Source organism: Daphnia pulex, chromosome 5 (genome assembly GCF_021134715.1).
Source record: "Daphnia pulex isolate KAP4 chromosome 5, ASM2113471v1".
Lineage (NCBI taxonomy): Eukaryota > Metazoa > Arthropoda > Branchiopoda > Diplostraca > Daphniidae > Daphnia > Daphnia pulex.
This window is the reverse complement of record NC_060021.1, coordinates 11,463,412-11,482,279: the sequence shown is the minus strand read 5'-3', so window position 1 is coordinate 11,482,279 and position 18,868 is coordinate 11,463,412. Positions and strand designations below refer to the sequence as shown.

The window sequence follows — 18,868 nt, the reverse complement described above, 5'->3', positions numbered from 1 at the left end:
AACCGGACATGACTATATCTGCTTACTTTTGTGTCGTGGTATATTTTCAATTGTTTTCTTTTTCGAGGGCTTTTTTGAGCGCGTTCGCCCATAAGACACGCGCGGCTATACAGCCCAGACCCGTTTGTGTATGGCCCGACACACGACATACAATAACAGTTGACCGTCGTTTTCTCGTCCAAAAGGTGGGTTGGCGTGTCAGGCGACACGCCAGCGCCTAGCAATGACAGCGTCCAATCGTGACCCATCAGATGACGGGTCACAGTGTCACCAACATCGCGCCTTAGATATTAAACAGATGAAAGAAGCGCCCCCCAAATTTTCTTTTAAGGCGACGCTATTAAAAGTAATCGACTCTAACCCTATATGGTAACGCCCAAGTGAATAAGTCAATCACTCTCAACCAAAAAATATTTTTTTCAACAGATAGAAACCCCCAAAAAAATCAAACCGCACAACCCTGAAAGCCAACTTTCTTTTTTGAACGTTCGTTTTTCGTGAAGCAATAATAAAAGGAACAGTCCAAACCGATAAACCTAAAGTCCGCTGGATTGGAAAACCTTTGTTAACCCCCCCGTCGATGCTTTGGCGATGCGGCCCGATAAGTTGTCAACATCGTTACACGCGCAAAAAAAGGTCCCGATATCTGCCAGAGAGTATTGACCTACATTTCTAAACGCGGCTTCTGTAAGCCTTTTGTACGTGTATATCGCACACAGCGCACAATAGCAGCCGTCCAGCTCGCCGCGATGACGTCAGTCGACACCAGTTCAATCTTTTTTTTTATTTCTTATTGCCTCAACCGAATAACTTCTTCTTTGGGGAGGCAGCAGCTCTCGTGTGATATTATTCAATTTCGGGACCCGTCGTTTGACGTCGGATGTAAAACACTCGTTATGGCGGCGTCGAACTGCGCCAACTTGCCCTTTACACAAGACTGTATCGAGCCCGGCTGAGATGGCGCGGAGTGACCGTTGAATAAAGAGGCGGGTCGTGCGGGTTTTCGTGACACGCAAACGCAATGACAACACAGTCAATCGGATCTATCAATTTCAGCGAGCGACGCCTGCAGTTCTCCGCTTTCGCCAGTTTGGCCAACATCACTTTAATATGGACGGCGGACGAATTATTGATCTATTGGCTAGATACTACACACAGACGAGATAACGGGACCTTTGCCGGACGGACTTGCCAATTCAAAGCGCATTTCTTATTATGCAGGTTTTATGATAACATCAAATACAATCTACGGATGTATAGTATAAATATAGAGAGAGAGGCTTCAACACACATCAAGTCGGTTCCAGTAATCAAGGAACGAGGAAACTCTCTATATGAAAATCAAGTCTACTACTGTCTGACTAAATCTAGAAATATAATTGTAGGAAAAATGGTGACTTACAATAGAAAGTCTTGTTCCCAAGCGGGATTGGCCCCCTTGACGGTGATCGTGGTGGACTTGACATTTTGCAATTGGAGAGTCACGTACGTGTTGAGCTGGTTGGCTGTGTTGTTGTGAACCGAAAACGAAAAAATTTAAAAGAAAAGAAAAACACGATAAGTATGGACAAACGAATATGAGCCACTACCTTTCGGTCCGTGGGAACATTGTCCCCATTTGACCACCACCCATTCTAGGTCGCAGGCAGTTTGATACAAAAAGGTATATAACGACACAATAATACTTGGGAAAAAAGAAAAAACGACGACGTATACGACGCTAGGCATCGTATGTTTACACGGGTCAAACATAATACAATCGACAAACCTTATAGTATACTATTACTATAGTTATAGGCTCTATCACATAAAAGAAAGGGAAGTAGAGTAATCATGGAGCAGTGTTGGTTCCGGCGACATTACACACAAACACACAGCACACACACAATCGAGAAAAAGCGATCCTCGACGGCTTCCTTTATCTCCGATTCAATTTCCTTCATACACTTGCGGAGGTGGTTGGCCAGCTGTTTCTTACTGACCTTTTGAGAGCCATTGCCATTGACGGAACGGTTTGCTTTTACCTTGATGATGTATACGTAGAAACAGACTACCCCCCTTTCACTCTCTCCTAGACGCGCTTATTGCTCTGAGCATCCAAGCTGAAAGGCTCTTTTTAATACATATGACAAAAGATCAAACGAACCAACCAAGGGGGGAAATGAAACAAACAAGTTTCGAGTCTTCTTCGCGACTCGGTAATTGTTTTTTTGTCGGCGCAATGAAGACGACGAACATCGGTCGTTCAGTGTTTTTGAAACAAAATCTACGAGCAGATCTATACATGTAGGGCCCCCAAGTTTCTTCTATATACTCTCGCTCCCTCCCTGGGCTGTGTCTGAATATATATTATAGGCGGTTCGTCGGGAACGTCGGGTTCCAAAATAAATCAATTGCAACTTGTCTGCTCTATAACCTGAAAGACTGCAAGTCTTAATAATAAGAGAACGTCTCTCTGCCGTTGGAAAGAGCGAGCAATTTTTTCGGGAGTGGAAGGTGGTGGTTGCTGGTGGCATCAGGGGCGTTTGCTGACATTGAACCGTCTCGCATAGATCGATAAACTGTTGACGCAATGCCGTTTACTCTGTTCGCCCCTCTCTCTTTCGGTGCACATCAGACGCAGCGGGAAAATGGAAATGACTCCCGATGCGCAGCCATTATCAGCGTGAAACAGCTGGAAATGGAGAATGTCGTAACAATCGTTTAAAAAAAAAAGGAAAACAAAGGAAACTCTCTTTGCCTAATCAGAGCGGCCCTGCCTACATTTGAACGCCGAGCCTGAAATTTAGAATGTCAAAAAAGGAAAAAAAAAAAATTCCCGCGCGGAAATCAAAAGGGATCAATCCCGAATCAGCGGGGGCGTGATGCGTTAAAAGTTTTTCTGTTCCTTTTACTGTGTGTGTGTGTGTGGTCTGGTGTGTCGTGAGTGATGGCCGCGTGAAGAAAAGCAAAGAAAAGAGCCAGTAGAAGAAGTAGACGATGACATCAAACCGACAGCACAAAAAGGAAAGAACGTGATAAGACTCACCACTTGGTCCCGCGAACTTGGCCCGTTTCACTGTAAAAACGACAAACAAAAGGAGCAACGTTAGAAGTCGGTCACACTCGTACAAGACACACTACTACTATAGTGTACACACATAGTTGAGAGATGTTAACGCCGGGGTATAACAGACACATACAGGAAATGGCGCGTTGTATAATTGAATGATGTACGAAAAATCTTGTCAATAGCTTCTGTCGACCTTTCGGCCTTCCGAGAATGCGCATCATCACGACCTGCTCAGGAGGAGCTACCTCCTAATCACTGGCACGACAAGGGCGAGGGAAGAAGAAAAGAGCCTCAGATATACAGATAAAGTGTATAGCAAACGTGCTGTATTAGTCTGCGCCAAAAGGTCAAAATGTCTCTCAGGAGAATTCCCACCAGGATCTTTTTTCTACCTTTGCCCTTCTATGAAACAACTCCTCACTGAGGGAAAAAAAATGAGCACACGACTAACGCTGGGGTCAATGGCTGTCCTATGAAGACTACACACTAATTACATTCGAGATATTATTTACATCAGTCTAGAGTTACATGAAATTGTACGAGTGTCGGATGCTAAGAGCATTCAAACAATGTAGAAAGTGGGGTTTTTCCAGTTGCCCAGGCCTGTTGAGATCCAACAAGCAGAGACTAACACGGTTAGAAATGTTATGTTTACGTTGCGTCGATTACCAAGGGGCGTTCTTATTACACGAAAATGTTTGTCTAGACGGAAACATTGGCCGCAGAAAACAAAAAAAACACTTACTAAATCGAGCGCCATTTCACAATGGTTCAAGGAACATGATTGATGATGATGGCATTTTAAGTAACAGATAATGCTGGATTATTTAATTATGTTCAAGGAAAATTTCTACTATAAACACTGAACTAGACTGTCATAATTAGCAGACGCCCGAATCTGACATTTTGTAATTTGATTTGCGAGTTATACAGAAAATCAAGAGATACGAGAAGCAATCTGACCACCAGTGATTTTGTTTGCGAGGGCCATCTATCACAAACAGAGAGCTCTTTCTCGCTCGCCGCTAATGCAATACATAAAGACGGTTCGAGAAAATGCAACTGAAATTAATTAGCCGGGATGATGAGAATCAAGAGGGGGAACTTATCCGAATACCCAACGCTGCTGACCACTTCCCACTCGTTAATGCGATTGCGAGATGTTGTTTGTGCGTACAAAAGGGAAAAAAAAAACCTTATTAAGACAATCATCTTGCCACGTACATGTCCGAGGTACTCATCATCCTCCACAAGTTCTTAAAACAGCTACTAGGAAACTGAGAAAATGGAAATGCCCACTGATGACCGCGCGTTCTAGTCTGACGGATGTATACACTAAATTTCAATTTATATTAAGTGCGTCTGCAACAGACAAGCGACGCTGCTGCACCTAGCAACGATGCGGTGTCGCCACCGGAGAGACAGATTTATGCCACGAGCTTGTCAACAGTCGATGCGATAAAAGGCAATTCGAGGAACACATGTAGAATCGGGAAAGTACAGTGCGTTTACATAAGATTGAGTTATGCAATTATAGGTTGGAAAACAATTACAGTTGTCGTGACAGCTCTTGTCTACTCCATTTCAAAAGTATGGGGAAATAGTTTAGGTTTTTCGATACCAACTGTTATTTATACGCCAAGAAAAAGGGGATATTCCTAATCGATAACTGTGTGATTTGAAATTCAATACAGACTCCACAATACAAAAAATAAAAAAACATGGGTAGAAATGGAAACTTACTCAAATGAAATTTGGCCTCAAAATACTTGATGGTCCATCAAGAAATGAGAAGTCGTGAAAAAAGGCGCGAAATGATCAACGAAAAATAATCAACCTGCTTCGCCGAGAACAATACTGACAATGAGGCCAAAATGACTAAAATGAGTGGCCGCCAATTCAGCCAGTGCTGTGTTGCAACTCCAATAGTAATTAAATATATATATAATATTTTTCGAAGATAAATACGATAAATATTTTGTAAAATAAAACCCTTTAATCTACTGACCATACTTTAACAATTGTTATTCAATTATGAATATTGTTCGTGGTGGTTTTGACAACGTCGAAATGGCGGGAATGAGTAATGTTCGAGAAAGAAAATGGCGTGTGGTGTTGAGAAAATTTGTTGCAAGAAAAGTGAAAGAGTAAAAGACTACTAAGATTTTCTAATAATCTGAAGTAATTGAGAAGTAATAATCTAGTAATTGGGCAATTAAAGTCACTTTTACCCCAAATTCTTGTTTTTTTCCTGCCTGATTGAGTGATTGACTAATGGAAAACAAAGATAATTAATCAAGCAGATTTCTATGGCCCAATAGGGCTCACAAAGAACAATGGTGATTACTGATTAATCATATTTTTGGGCTGTTACTAATTAATTCACAAATTGTGTGCACTAAATAGGAAACCAAACTTCAAATGTCAGATCCCCAAATAAAAACAGTCAAAGTTTTTCGTTACTAATTAAAGTGGTATGTAAAAATCATAAGATTTATAATCTCTTTAATAATACATCTAAAAAGAAATTTTGTAGCTCTTAAACTGACACGACGAGAAAGGCTTCAATTCCCTGAGATGTCAAAGGAAACCGGCGTCTTAAATGCCAAGTGTGTCACTACTCTGGGTAACAACCCAGAGTCTAAACTTTGGAGAACATGAACTCACTCAACCGGATGGAAATGCGTACCTCAAATCGCCCAGCAACGATTGATGATCCACATCCATCCACTCCAAATCGAATGCGACATGGCAGAAGACAAGAAATTAACTCCAAACTAATATGTGCCGCCGCAGTTATGCAATTGTAAGTAATATGCAGCGGAGATGAGTGACTTGATCATTTTCGCTTTTCCTTGGAACGTGCTACACGAGGGTTTCATTAATGTCTCAAATATTTACAGGAGCGGCGATCCGGGGGGGGTGAGCGAGCGGTTTCCGTGCCAATCAATGTGCGATAGCGAATATGAAACGTTTACGAACTGCGACATCATCATCCATCAGACGGCAATTGACGTCAGCGAGGACGTGATCACTTCCCAAACTATACCGGAAGCCATACTACTTTATAGCCCCTGCGATCGTGAAACTTTGATGACGTGTGTTCACCTTACTTACCCCTCTTATTTAAAAAGTTTTATATTTTTGCTTCAATCTTTGCTGAAACAACTTTTCTTTAATCAAATGAAGGGGGCCGAAAGCTGAGTGTTAAAGATACGAGCTTTCTTTATCTTTAAATAGTTTGGATCTAATTAGAAATATTGTATAGTCGCCGAGAGCGAATGTCAGATTATATAAGTAATAAGAACGCTGCATGAAACATGAATCTGCAAGTGGAGATTCATAGGAAACAGGATCTAGCTAATATTTAGAACGAGGTATTACTATAACAGAGCGACAATGCACATTAGATAATATCTCGATCATATCTAATGGCTGCTGGAAAAGGTTACATAACTCTCGTTGAAATCCAAACCAATTAATCAAACTTTGCATGGTCGATTTGGTGTTTTTATGAATTCATATGAAATGATGCTACGCTTAATATTCTCTGTGATTAAAACCCACTTGATCTCAATTTTTATCTATAGGCTCAAACCCCATTCTTCCAGTTATTGCCCATAGGAAAGTGGCATCGCGTGATGTGTATCGTGCGACGACCGTCAACATCTACATTAACCCAATCGCCGATAACCGCAGCTTAACCGAACTAATGACGTGTTAAAGAGGCTCAGGTAATATAATATCCACGTCTAACTACGTCATATAATAGAAATATATAGCCGACGGACTATTAGCTCGGGGATTATCCTCAATAGTGGGTAGGCGCAATATCCATCCCGGCACGACCACCCACGGCCAGCACGCGTAGACTATATAGGATATACATGTTCGCCGAGCGCGTGTTGTGTGTCGTTAACAGCAGCATGTGTATGTATATAAAGGATGTAAAAGGGGCCTTTTATGCACACACACACAATAGGACTCGGTACACACAGCCGGAGAATAAGCACCCACACAGCACAGAAAGATCCTCTCTAACTGCACACACACATATTATAAGGACCGCCGAAAGTATATAGCACCGGGAGTATATAGTTGGCTGACTCTCCCGGAGTCTTATATAATGTTCTCAACTGATGGAGGATGTCACAAAAGGGCGGGCCCGGCTAATAAATAGTCGACGTTGTCGGGATATATAGAACTCATCCAAGTGGAAATCGATTGGCCGTGACATGTTGCTGACTTAATCAGTTTGACTCTCCTAGGAAAGGGAAAGGATAACCCCCCCAAATAAAAATGAGTTCCGATATTTTATCAGATTTTCAATCCGTCCCGATCATTTGACGTCCGAAATAAAGGTCTCTGAGAACCACACGCTTATAGTTAACAAAACATCTTGGTCTGTATTATTATATGATGTGCTGTGATGTGTGTGTACTATTCGTACGTTTAAAGCTAATGTTGTCTCTCGTCTAAACGTCCGCTTCGGTTACGTTGCGAGGGACCGGAGCGAGCGAGCGGCCACACAACGTGCGGGATATTTTTTCTATAGTCGCCGCGCCCGTTGTGTGTAGCTGCGCTGCGCGTTCGGGTTGCCGTGGAGAATCCTACGGCGCACGTCTGAAATTCTTCTGACGCATATTATTGACATAAAGATTTCCCCTCCCCCCTTCTTCTCTCTGTGTGTAGTCTATACTACATACCCCTTTCTCTCTCGTTGGCTATTCTCTACGGAACTCGAAACTCTTTTCGTTCGTTCGTTTTTCCCCCTCCATCCAGCTTGCGCAACCCGCGTTTCTTCTTTTTACCCCCCGGTTACATGTATGTTGTATACTATAGACACACACACACATTTTCTAACCAATAAATGCAGGGCGGAACCCTATATTGTCTATACTATAGACGTTATATTCTCTTTTTTATTATTTTTTGAATTTTCCAACTGATGCGGCAAACCGAATTTTTTATTTATTTTCTCTATAATGCAAAATGGCCGCCACCGATATCCTGGCTGGCTGTATGTATACATGCAGCAACTGATGTGCGCTCTCTCTCTGCTGGTGTATTGGTTCTTCTTTTCCCTTTATCCTCTTTTTCTTATTATACGACGCGTGCTAGATCTCTTATATAATATAGCTGCGTATACAGCAGTCAGCCATAGCCAGCCATAGCCAGCCCCCTCCCGCCGGTTCTTCTTCTTCTTATATTATACACCACCACACATTTTCTCTTCTTCTTTTTGCCTTCGATTCTTTCAATCACGTCGGCTGTTTCTCCTTCTGTTCAACACAAGATCCTCCTCCCAGCACATTCTATATATTATCCCTTTTTTTATTTATTTTCTGATTTATATTTAATGTACAGACCGCCGTCTGCACTCCCTTACTCTTTTGTTTGCGGCTTTTTTGTGTTCGTCTTTTCTTATTTTGGCAGCTCCAAAACGCGGACGACGTCTCGCGTGAATTCTATTATGCAGTCCCGCGTGATCACAACTGTGACAAAAGAGAGAATAAAAGCTCGGAGGGATATATACTGATCTCTGCGGGAGTCTTTAAAATCTCTTTTTTTTTCTTTTCTTTTATAAATCATCGACATCTCGGGAGTCACGCAATAACCCGCGAAAATTTGAAAAAACAAAAAAACAAAAATTGGTCAACTATAATGCGCGGTTCTATTGGACGAGTATCTGTGTATGCGTGTTTTTAAAGCTTTTATTTTTTCTGCTCCTTGACGTTGAAATTGACAAAAGAAAACGGGAGCGAAACCCCACAGCAGCTGATGCCCATCAATGGCGGATGTGTTTATGTACATTCACCGGTCGATGTCGTTTTTCGACTTTCGGTTTTTGTAGAGTTTCTGTTTGACCAGCCCGCGTGTGCTGTTTATATTCTTTGCTGGGGGTGGTGGGTTCGTCAATAAATCACGTCGACACCCCGATACGACCATCCGGTTGACTGTTGTCTATACATCCCATATTATCTTGTCCTTGGCTCTTCTCCACTATTAACTATGCATCGTTGTTTATATCAATAATAACAATGGAGCGGATGTTGTTTGTATATGCTGCTGCTGAGCTGGAGACGCTCCCGATGACCTTTTTTGTGTCTGCTGTTTTTCTCTCTCCCGAGTCCGGATTGCGTTTTATCGTTTCCCGTGTCTGTCAGCGATGCTCGACATTGATCAAGCAGCTCGAAAAAAGAATAAAGAGAAGCGCAGCAGCAGCACAACTATTCACATCATTATGTACATTTATCGGCGTGATGAATAAATCAGACAACCAAACGACGACATTAACAGAAACGAAAATCCAACGCCAATTAAAATCACAAATTCACGTTATTATGAAGCCAAGACGAGATCGCCCTTGTTATTATGAATAATTACGGAGGAATAGATATTATATAACGGTAATCTATAACAACGAGTTGATGGTTATCTCTCCATCAGCTGAATAATCATTCTCGTCAGATTTTCGCTTTCTCTCTTTACAGTCTAGACAGGTCGACGAGCCTAAGATATCTCTTATAGGCTCGTCATGCTCCGCTATTGGATGACTCATCCATCTCGCGGATGGCGAGTGCTCCTGCCAGAGAGCGACGAGATGGAAGGAAGATATAGGCAATCCTATAAGATGCTGTGTACTGTGCATATAGGACCGGGGGGTCGAGATTGGCCGTCAACTTCATATATCCCTCCGCTTCTTCGCTGCTGCTGGAAACATCTTGGCTGGTGGTGGTGGCTGAACCGCGTTTTATCCGTGAGTGGAATGAGAAGGATCTCTCTCATTCTTGGTGATGGGAGAGATGAGAGAAGGAAGAGCCCGCAGAGCGGAATGAAGAACAAGAACCGCGTCTCAATCCTATACTCTAGATATATACTTATGGCGCTCGTCGTCGTTTGTCGTTCTCTTTTCTTTCCAGCAAAACACTTGGGCAAATGGGTCGCTAACCTCTTCGCCAAGTGCTCCTGCCACTGGGCTAATTATCTGCACTACAACTTGACTTATTTGATTGGCCGCTAAACGGTTTCAATAGATTCTTTGATGAATAATCCAAAGTCAAATGGCCACACAAGTCACTGATTTCATGATTCCCACAAGTTGGACAGGTATAAGAAAATATATTTTGACCAAGTTTGTTATATTATAAATCCCTAAATGAAAAGTCAAAATAGAAAAACTAGTTGATTTGTTTGATGTGTGTGTAGCAAATCAAAGTTGCTTGTATGTACGTTCGCATATGTCGATGGCGCGCGGAATAAAAAGCCAAAAGTTTGCGCAACTTTTCTTCTCTTGTATAAAGAATGCGAGGGAGGCAAGTTTACAGTAAGTACACATATTATTATTAAACGACGTCTATATAGTTTCACGTTCAACAGTATATCGAAAAGTTCAAATCTTAAAAAATCTAAAAATAAGAAGAAGGTAAGCATAAAGAGACCTTTCTTCGGTCCTCTTGGAGTCGCTCTTGACTTTAGACTGATCCGCTTTTCTGCTGCTGGGCCCACCCAAGTTTGAGAGAGAGGCACGCGACGCCCTGCAGAGCGTGGGAGCGTCTTTATATAGCCTAACCCCCCAGCCCCCCACCACCATCAACTCCTTCGCCATCGAAACGTGCGCGTCTTCCACGGCTACTTGTTTGATCTCCTCCTTATTCTTAAACCGTCGGAAGAAATAAATAAACAAGAAACGCTTAAAAATGTAATATTCTTTGACTTCAATGCCGACCTTTTTCATTTTCTTTCGAATCTCGTTTGCAAAAGTCAATTTATTTAAGGAACTGAATTTCCCAGATGCTAAATTATAAGTAAGTGAAATGCTTGGCGTCAATGTGGGTGTTTCTGTTGAACACTGCGCAGTTGATATAGGAGTAGAATGTGAATATTTAATGATGTAATCAAATTTGAAAACTAATAGCGAATACCTTTCGGATGAGATGATCAAATGAGCTTACAAACTCATGACTCTATAACTGCAAGTATATGCCTGTAAAACTCCTTGGGGAGTGACAACCTTGTTAATTATTTGATGGCCCCAAGACACCGCAGTTTTCAATCTCTTAGAGATTTCGCCAACACAAAATTCAAAGGAAAGCTTTTTCCTTTTGTGCCCTTTTCTTTTGTAATCAGTCTGCTATTCAACGTTCACGTGGCCCATCATAATAGATTACTGGACAATGAACACGACACTTGGAATTGATGGCTGTAAGAATATGCCAAGAAATCAAGTCTAATATGGATCGGATTAATACGCCAGCAGTTAAATTCCAGTGCAATAGCGAATCACCGCCAAGAGCAATGGTTGCGCAATCGGTCGGTTCACTCGATATTGTTCGTTAAATAAGAAGCTATCAACAATAATCCGATGAGAAAACAAGTCAAACTGATGCAAAGTTCATTTGAAACCCTTCTGCTGTTTAAATTATCAAATGATTTAGTAGTTCCCTGAATTCCCATCAGCGGTGATGACCCAGTCCTCCCTTCATTTGTTATAAATATCTACCGTTATTGTTGCCTCATAGCTAATCGGCTCCTAAATTGGTTTAAAAAAGAAAACACCCGCCTTCCACACGACCAAAGCTAATAATGAGATCGTAAAATCGGCTACTTTGATGTCCAATGTGTTTTTAAATGGGGATGCAATACTTTTTAAAAAATTCGGCCTTACTTAAACTTTCGATCTCAATTTTTCCCCTACCCTCTATTACCGCGGCTGATGTCATCAGGCCCCACATCTCCGAGCTATGATTGCTGTACAGTGGCCCATCAATAGACTATACTATATATAGACTCAATTTGCACTATAGTCTTCTTTTTGGTTTTCGGTTTTATAGATGAATGGTTGTTAGGAAAAAGGAAAAAGATGGCAGGGTTGTTTTTATGTGTTGTGTCTAAGGTCTATCCGAGCCAACACTGTTCAACTATTATTATTGATATATATATAAACAGCGAGAGAAGACGAGCGCCAACTTATTGATCGGGCGCGCGGGTTCTCGCCGCTTTCACATCCCAGCAGCATAGCACTCCCGACACGACAGTAGTACGTGCTGTAAATGTGCATCGACATTAATACACGAGGAGAGAGAGAAGAGAGAGATAACACAACGCACTCGAGAGTTATTTTCAGTTATCCGATGTATGTGTACGTATTTATTACGAAACTATATTTTAATTAGAAAATATATAAGAAGTTGGAGTCACCACCACCACCACCCCGGAAACATTTTTTGTATTCGTCTGGATCGACGGACAAACAAAACAATCATTCCGGAACATTTTTTGGCCAGTGCTGGGAGTCAACACACACCACCAAACAACAAAATAGAATTTTTTTCCTTTATGAAAAGAAAAAGAAGAAAAAAAAACTGGACCATATGTTTTTATAGGTCGTCTGGATTGAATGTTGAGAGAGCGATAGCCCTGCGGCTATGTGTGCGTGATGGGATATATATTCAGACGCCAAAAAGATTCCCGTATTCTTTTTTTTTTTGACATATAGGACCGTAGCAGTTAGACATAAATAAGAGCTCGAGATGTTACTGGCCTGCTCCAACTGTGGGCATTGATCAAACGAAATTCATTCAATATGTATAGAACGGGAGAAGAAAAGTGGGCGAATTGAGACAACAGAGGGAGGATCCTCAAATCGGAAATCCATCATCGAGGCCAGTCGACACCAGACTGCTGTGCAATCGCCTGATGACATCATCATATAACGAACGATATATAATAGAAGGAAATCCGAATTTTATATAGATCATCCCTTTGACCGGAAATCAAATAAAATGTACTACGTAGTATATAAGAGATACGTCCGGACGTGACGGCGATGTTGCGTGCGTGATAATAATCTAGCCGACGGATCTTGTCGCCTTTTTCTCTCTCTCTGCAGCACACACACACAAAGTGTGTCAATCTATACAGAACGCGCACCAGACGCACTTCTCGTCTCGCTCTTTTGTGTCAGGAGCCCTGGCTGGCCGAAAGGAGGATCTCGCTAGACGTTGCGCAAGGATCAGAGCCGCGGAGGAGGCACTTGCTCCAGCATCTAATCCATCCGTATATACATATACATAGTTTGTAGGGTGTCCTCTAATGGCCAGGAGCCAGCCTATATGTATGAGACACAAGACATATAATCCCAAATATAGTCTTTTTAAAATCAAGTGTTATATGGGGGGCTTTATAAATACATAGGACATGGACGTCGAGATGGGCAAGAACCGATTAGGAGCCAGTGAACTTGGGTGTGGAAATTGGTCCTTCGGGACCCATACACCCTTCTTTCTATGGGTTTTTTTTCTTTCCTTTCCCTTTTTTATTTTTTCGTTTCGGGATCAAAACATATAGGACCTATATCAGGTTCTTTTGGCGTCACACCATTCCACACACATGTGACAAGGTTATACAGGACAAGAGTCGCCAGGATCCAGTGGCCACCGCCAGTCATCCTGGGCATCATCAGGAGCTGTTGTATTCGTCAACATTTATCAATCGATTTCGGCGGCGTTTTAACGAGTGCGTCTCACACACTTTTCTATCTCGAGTTTCAGGATCGCGGCTACAAGTTGAGATTTATCCTACTATTTAATGTGTATTATATAGAAGGAGAGATGAGAGACTAGCCCGAGTAAATCAACGCAGAAGAAGAGTCTTTTTACTTTTCTTCGTTCGTTCGTCCATCTTTTTTTAAAAAAAGGATCGACGTGAATCCACTTTGACGGATCCTGGTTTTCTTCTTCTTCGTGTATATTTATTGACTTCTTCGCCGCGGCCGCCGCTTCTTTCCTACAATCTTTACCTTTTCTTTCATGTTCACCAATGTATTATAAGCCCTGCAGCACGCATGGCTACTATATAGTAGGCTTTTATATGTTAATGGCGTTCTAACAAAATAACTTTGCTCTTTTCTCTTTTCTCTCATCTTCCTTTTAACCTTTCACTTACCAGCATTTCTTATTTGCTCCCGGTGTATTTTTAACGACACTTAACAAGTTTCCATCGGCTGTGTGTCTATAGGTATATACATTCAACTGTGACGTCTCCTATTTGTCTATTTTGTTCGCTTTCAATTCCCGGCAGCATCTTTTTAGTTGATTTGTCTCCGCTTCTTCTTTGCTGGATTTTTATTCTCGTGCGCAGTAGAATCGGTGGGGGAGATTCACTGGCGACCAAAGAAGAAGAAGAAGAAGAAGAAGAAGATCTAATAGTAATATGTATAGAGAGACTAGAATGAGACCCTGATGCGACCGAGTATATAAGGATGGCCGGATCGGAGGAAAGCGGAGGGACAAAGGCGGAAGGGGGGGATAGGAGTGTGTTCTCTGATTGTTTCTGAGCCCTCGGGACGACAATCCCGGCAACTCGAGACAGAGAGTTCTATACGTAATAGTGTGCACACACACACACAGCTGGCAAGGCATACAAGGGGCTGGCTCCGGCCGTTGTTGCTGGCTGTGCTGTGTGGCGGCCGCAGCCGATTGAACGGTCGATAACGCGTTGTGGGGGGTGGGTTTTTGCTGGCGCTCCAGTGAGAGAAGCTCACGGTCTATGGTATATGCTGTATATAGTGTATGGGGAAAGAGAGATCATCGATCGACACCACCCAGCTGCTTGTTATTCCTCACGCTATAGATTGGTAGTATATAGACGTATAGTCGCTAGCAAGCTCCTTTTTTTAGATTTGTCAGAAACTCCGAGTTCTGTTTGTTTCTAGCTGCATTGGTATATTGTCTCCTGTTGTTTTCGCCTATGGGGTGCGTATCATTTGACACCAAAAGATTCAAATGACACACGCACGCCGAGCCGAAAAAATGTCCGCCTCCAACATCATGCCGGTCCCCTTTTCAAACCGGAAGTAGTAGGAGTCTCATCGTGATGACATCACAGCACACGGCTCTGTATGATTTAGCACACCGTTTAAAAACATGCCGAAATCTACACCAAAGATTTTTCCCACCTTTTTTTAAATAAAGTTTGCGGTTTCCTTATATTACGTCAAAGATTGTGGACGGCTGTGTCGATCAAAGCCAACGGTTCGCCGAAACGCAAAACAACTCTCTGAGAGAAAATAGGAGCCGTGGGGAATTTCCGGCGAAACCTGGGCAAATTACAGTTATAAGGAGTAGAGCAGTGCAGCCTATATAGATCCTGTACACATCTATGTACACCATTTGGCTGGCATGTTTTGGATGTATCGCTGGGCGTACGTGATCGCAAAACGACTCTCTCTTCTAACTACACGTCTGTTACACAATCTAGCCGACATCTATACTATACAAGGTTGTCATGACTAGAGTGTCGATTGATGGCCGCAAACAGCACAGTCGATACAACAACAACAACAACAATACACACACAGATAAACTAGTCGAGATTTTCGATCGAGTTGAGACTTACCCGTAACGCTAAGTAGAGACATAGCTAATGCGACGAGACCGATGGTTCTGACTAGTTCCAGACCGTGGGTTCGCCATGGACACGTCTAATTTCGTTCAAGTTGTTTTTTTTTTTGTTTTTGAATTGATTTGGTTGTGGTCCGTTTTCAAGATATTCCACCACCAAATAAATAATACAGGAGAGAGAGATTCGAAGAAAGGCTCTACACCGATGCGTGTGGTGGCGTGCCAAGTGCAATCCGACAACACGATGGAATAATAAAAGAGAAGATATTTTTTCTTCTTTTATTTTCTTTCTTCTTCTTCTCCAAATTCACTTCACACAGCACACACACAACACTGGAGAAAACTTCACAATCACGCACGGCAGCGGTGGTGGTGGCGGGACTGAAAGTTGGGCAACACGGACGTCGTCACCGCGTCCGAAAAAAAAACACGACGCCGAGACTGATTGGTTTGGCGGTTATTTTTATTTCATGGGCAAAAGAGTTTGGTTCTTCTTCTTCTTCTTTATTTCCTGCATGTCGGACGCTTCTTCTGATTGTACCTCCTGTGCATGTCTAGATATTCGCGTCGCACCTCTGCTGCTGGTCCAACCTTTTTTTGAACGATTGGCGCGGCGGTATCCCTGCGGGACTGACTCGTCGTCAAGGAGAGTAAGCCGACTCCTGCCTAGGCCGTGAGTGCTAGCAGAAAAACAGCTGGATAAAACCTGGGCGATGCGCACACGTTTTATTATCGAAAAAACCGGCCGAGTATCTAACGATCGACGTCTGTGTTGACACGTTTCTCTTAGCTCTTAAAAACGAACCCGTGTCGAACGAACGGGTAATCAAACAGTGTGACTCATAACACAGGAGCCAGTACTACACCGACGCACACACAAATGGCCAGAAGAAAACTGGGGAATGATGAAAGATAAAAACAAAACCAAAAAAGGGGGTTTGAACGTTATAGTCCCGGTGTCTGTGCTGCTTGTCCAGGAGCCAGGAAGTAAACACACACACTCACACAGATGCACCAGCACCACCAGGACACAGCACACACACTACTGTCTCACAGGGACACACACTGGCGCACTGTGGCAATTCTGGCAGCGGCAGATAGGGTCTGGTCTGACGTCGCGCACGATCGGGTCCAGCGCTGCCAGTTCTTCTTCTTCCAGGCACCACTTTTTCTGGCCGGCACGTCTCTCGGCCGGGCGGCTTATTGGTAGTCGGTGCGGTTCATCATCAATGTTATGCATGTGTATGTGTGTGTGTGGGGGTTGTTTTCCTAACTTTCAAGGATCTTGGCTCCTTACAGGAGAATGGATGGTCTCTCCTCCTGGATGTGTGTGGTCCAAGTTTCTTGGGCCCCCACCAAGGCCCCAAGAAATGTCCAGGGTAATAATCTAACCCGAGTAGGAGCAGTGGAGTATAGTAGAGCGTAGTACGGCTCCTTGTTTTCTGACTCGGCGACCGCCCAAGGTCGGATCGGCTCCTATATTGCCACCCTCTTCCGCCTCCTCCCCCCCAGCTCTTCTTCCTCTTTGGTGGACCTCCCCTTTATCGACCCCACACTGACGGGGGGTTTGTGTGTCGTCAGAAACTGGCAGCTCGTTCATCGGGGCCCAGGATCGAAACCTCGCTCCCAACAATTCCGACCATCAGAGCAGTTGGGGGGTAGTAGCTCCTTTTTTTTCTTCTTATTTCCTTAAAAATATTCGCCCCGCGTGCCGCTCTTCTACTCGATCCGAGCCATTTTTCACGCCGTGACCTCCAGCTGTCGCCATCTACGAACGGCTACACTCAACCGACGGCGGAGAATAACACTGTTGGGGGCAACAACCAACAACCAATAAAATAAACAAATGAATCACGCTCCCGTTTGGACGATGATCGAAAATATCACGACAGGTAAAAATCGGCGATTTCGAGTTGAGTCGGAGAAACGGCGGTCGGTGTGTGGGAGTGTGGAAACGGAAGAGCACATCGACGTCGAAGATATGACACTCTCTTTTGACCAGACAGGAAGATGGTAGCAGACTAACAAAACAAAACACACAAACTCTTCAACGGCGTTTACACATCCGTCTCTGGGCTATACTTTATCCTCACTCTGTTTTGAATTGGAGATTTTCTAATAGTCTGATGGAAATGGCCCAGTCACTGGCCCACCCGCGAACGAATTTCAATATTTTCCAGTTGGCTTTCCGCCCTGGACAGCACAACTGACTTTGGAACAGCTAAACGGAATGAAAAGGCAACGACGATGGCGACGATTGGGCGAACTCGACAATAGGAACGGGGGCGGCGCCGACGCCTTCTAGTGGACGACGTCGCGGTGCTGTACACAATTGAACGCGACGCCCAAACAAGCCGACGAGTGGCGCCGCCGTCGATTTACCACCACCACATCGACGACTGACCCGATATTTAGGATTTATCCGTTTCCTCTTCTTCTTTTGATTTCAATTCAATTCTCTTTCTTCCTCTTTATTGAATGATATTACGTATAGGCCGCCATGTTTCTATGCAATTCCAATTTTTTCGATGGGGAGGGGGGGATTAGGCCTATTCAATAAGCACTTAGAGCATCGCCATAGGCAACTCTATAAGTTTCATTTCGGGACTCATATAGAGCGCCCAGAGAGAGAGAGAAGTTATATACACCATTATTGATTGGCGAATAGGGCGGACGGGGTGGAGTTGGTGGGGTGGGGGAGAAGAAAATGTGAAGAGGGTGGAGAAAAGGAGGGAGATTGGATGAGCCTGGTAGACACGCAACGCTGTATATACGTGTGTACAGCACGCAATAGCCGACAATCTATCGTCCATATAGTAGCCCGACTGATGACGTCAGTAATATTTCATATAGGGCCTAACTCCGTGAGCTAGAGACAATATACACACACATCCAAATCGCTTTTTGTGTGTGTGTGTGTGTTCTTCCACCTCTCCTGCCGATCAAAAAAGAACGAAAGGGATTTCCAGTTCTATCAATGTCGTGACGTTTTATCAAGTATATGCGACGACACGCAAATAATCGGCCAAATTCACTCGCCATCTTTTAGTTAGGATTTTTTTGTTTTTGTTTTAGATTTAATGTTTATTATTGAAAGCTGTACAACAACTAACTGAGCCTCTTTTACTATATACACAATTGTCTGGATAAATAAAATAGACAAAGAAACGCGCATTGACGTCATCGACGTCAGAAATTGAATTGGAAATGTTTTACGTGGCAATGAATAAACGAAATACAAAACCCATTTCAGTGTTTTTTTATTTTCTGTTCGACAAATAAAAATATATATCCAGGAAATCGTATTCACAAAGAGGAACAACTAGGTTTTATTATTAGCCCCCTAAAGGACATTTTTGTTCTCGGGCGTGCGCAAAAGATTGTGCGCCCGAATTTCACGTGGTTAGAGCCA

At 43.1% G+C, this 18,868-nt stretch overlaps 1 long non-coding RNA gene across 2 annotated transcripts; it reads left to right on the top strand.

The window, feature by feature from the left end:
• The first annotated feature begins 5,131 nt into the window (after positions 1-5,131).
• On the top strand, positions 5,132-12,934 carry LOC124193993. 2 transcript variants are annotated; one of them, XR_006874552.1, is made up of 5 exons: positions 5,132-5,391; positions 5,459-5,526; positions 5,589-5,858; positions 5,956-6,150; positions 6,643-12,934. It is a non-coding gene; the product is annotated as an uncharacterized LOC124193993 (long non-coding RNA). The 2 variants fall into 2 exon arrangements; XR_006874551.1 differs by lacking the exon at positions 6,643-12,934 and having other exon boundaries at positions 5,956-6,634.
• Positions 12,935-18,868: the final 5,934 nt, after the last annotated feature.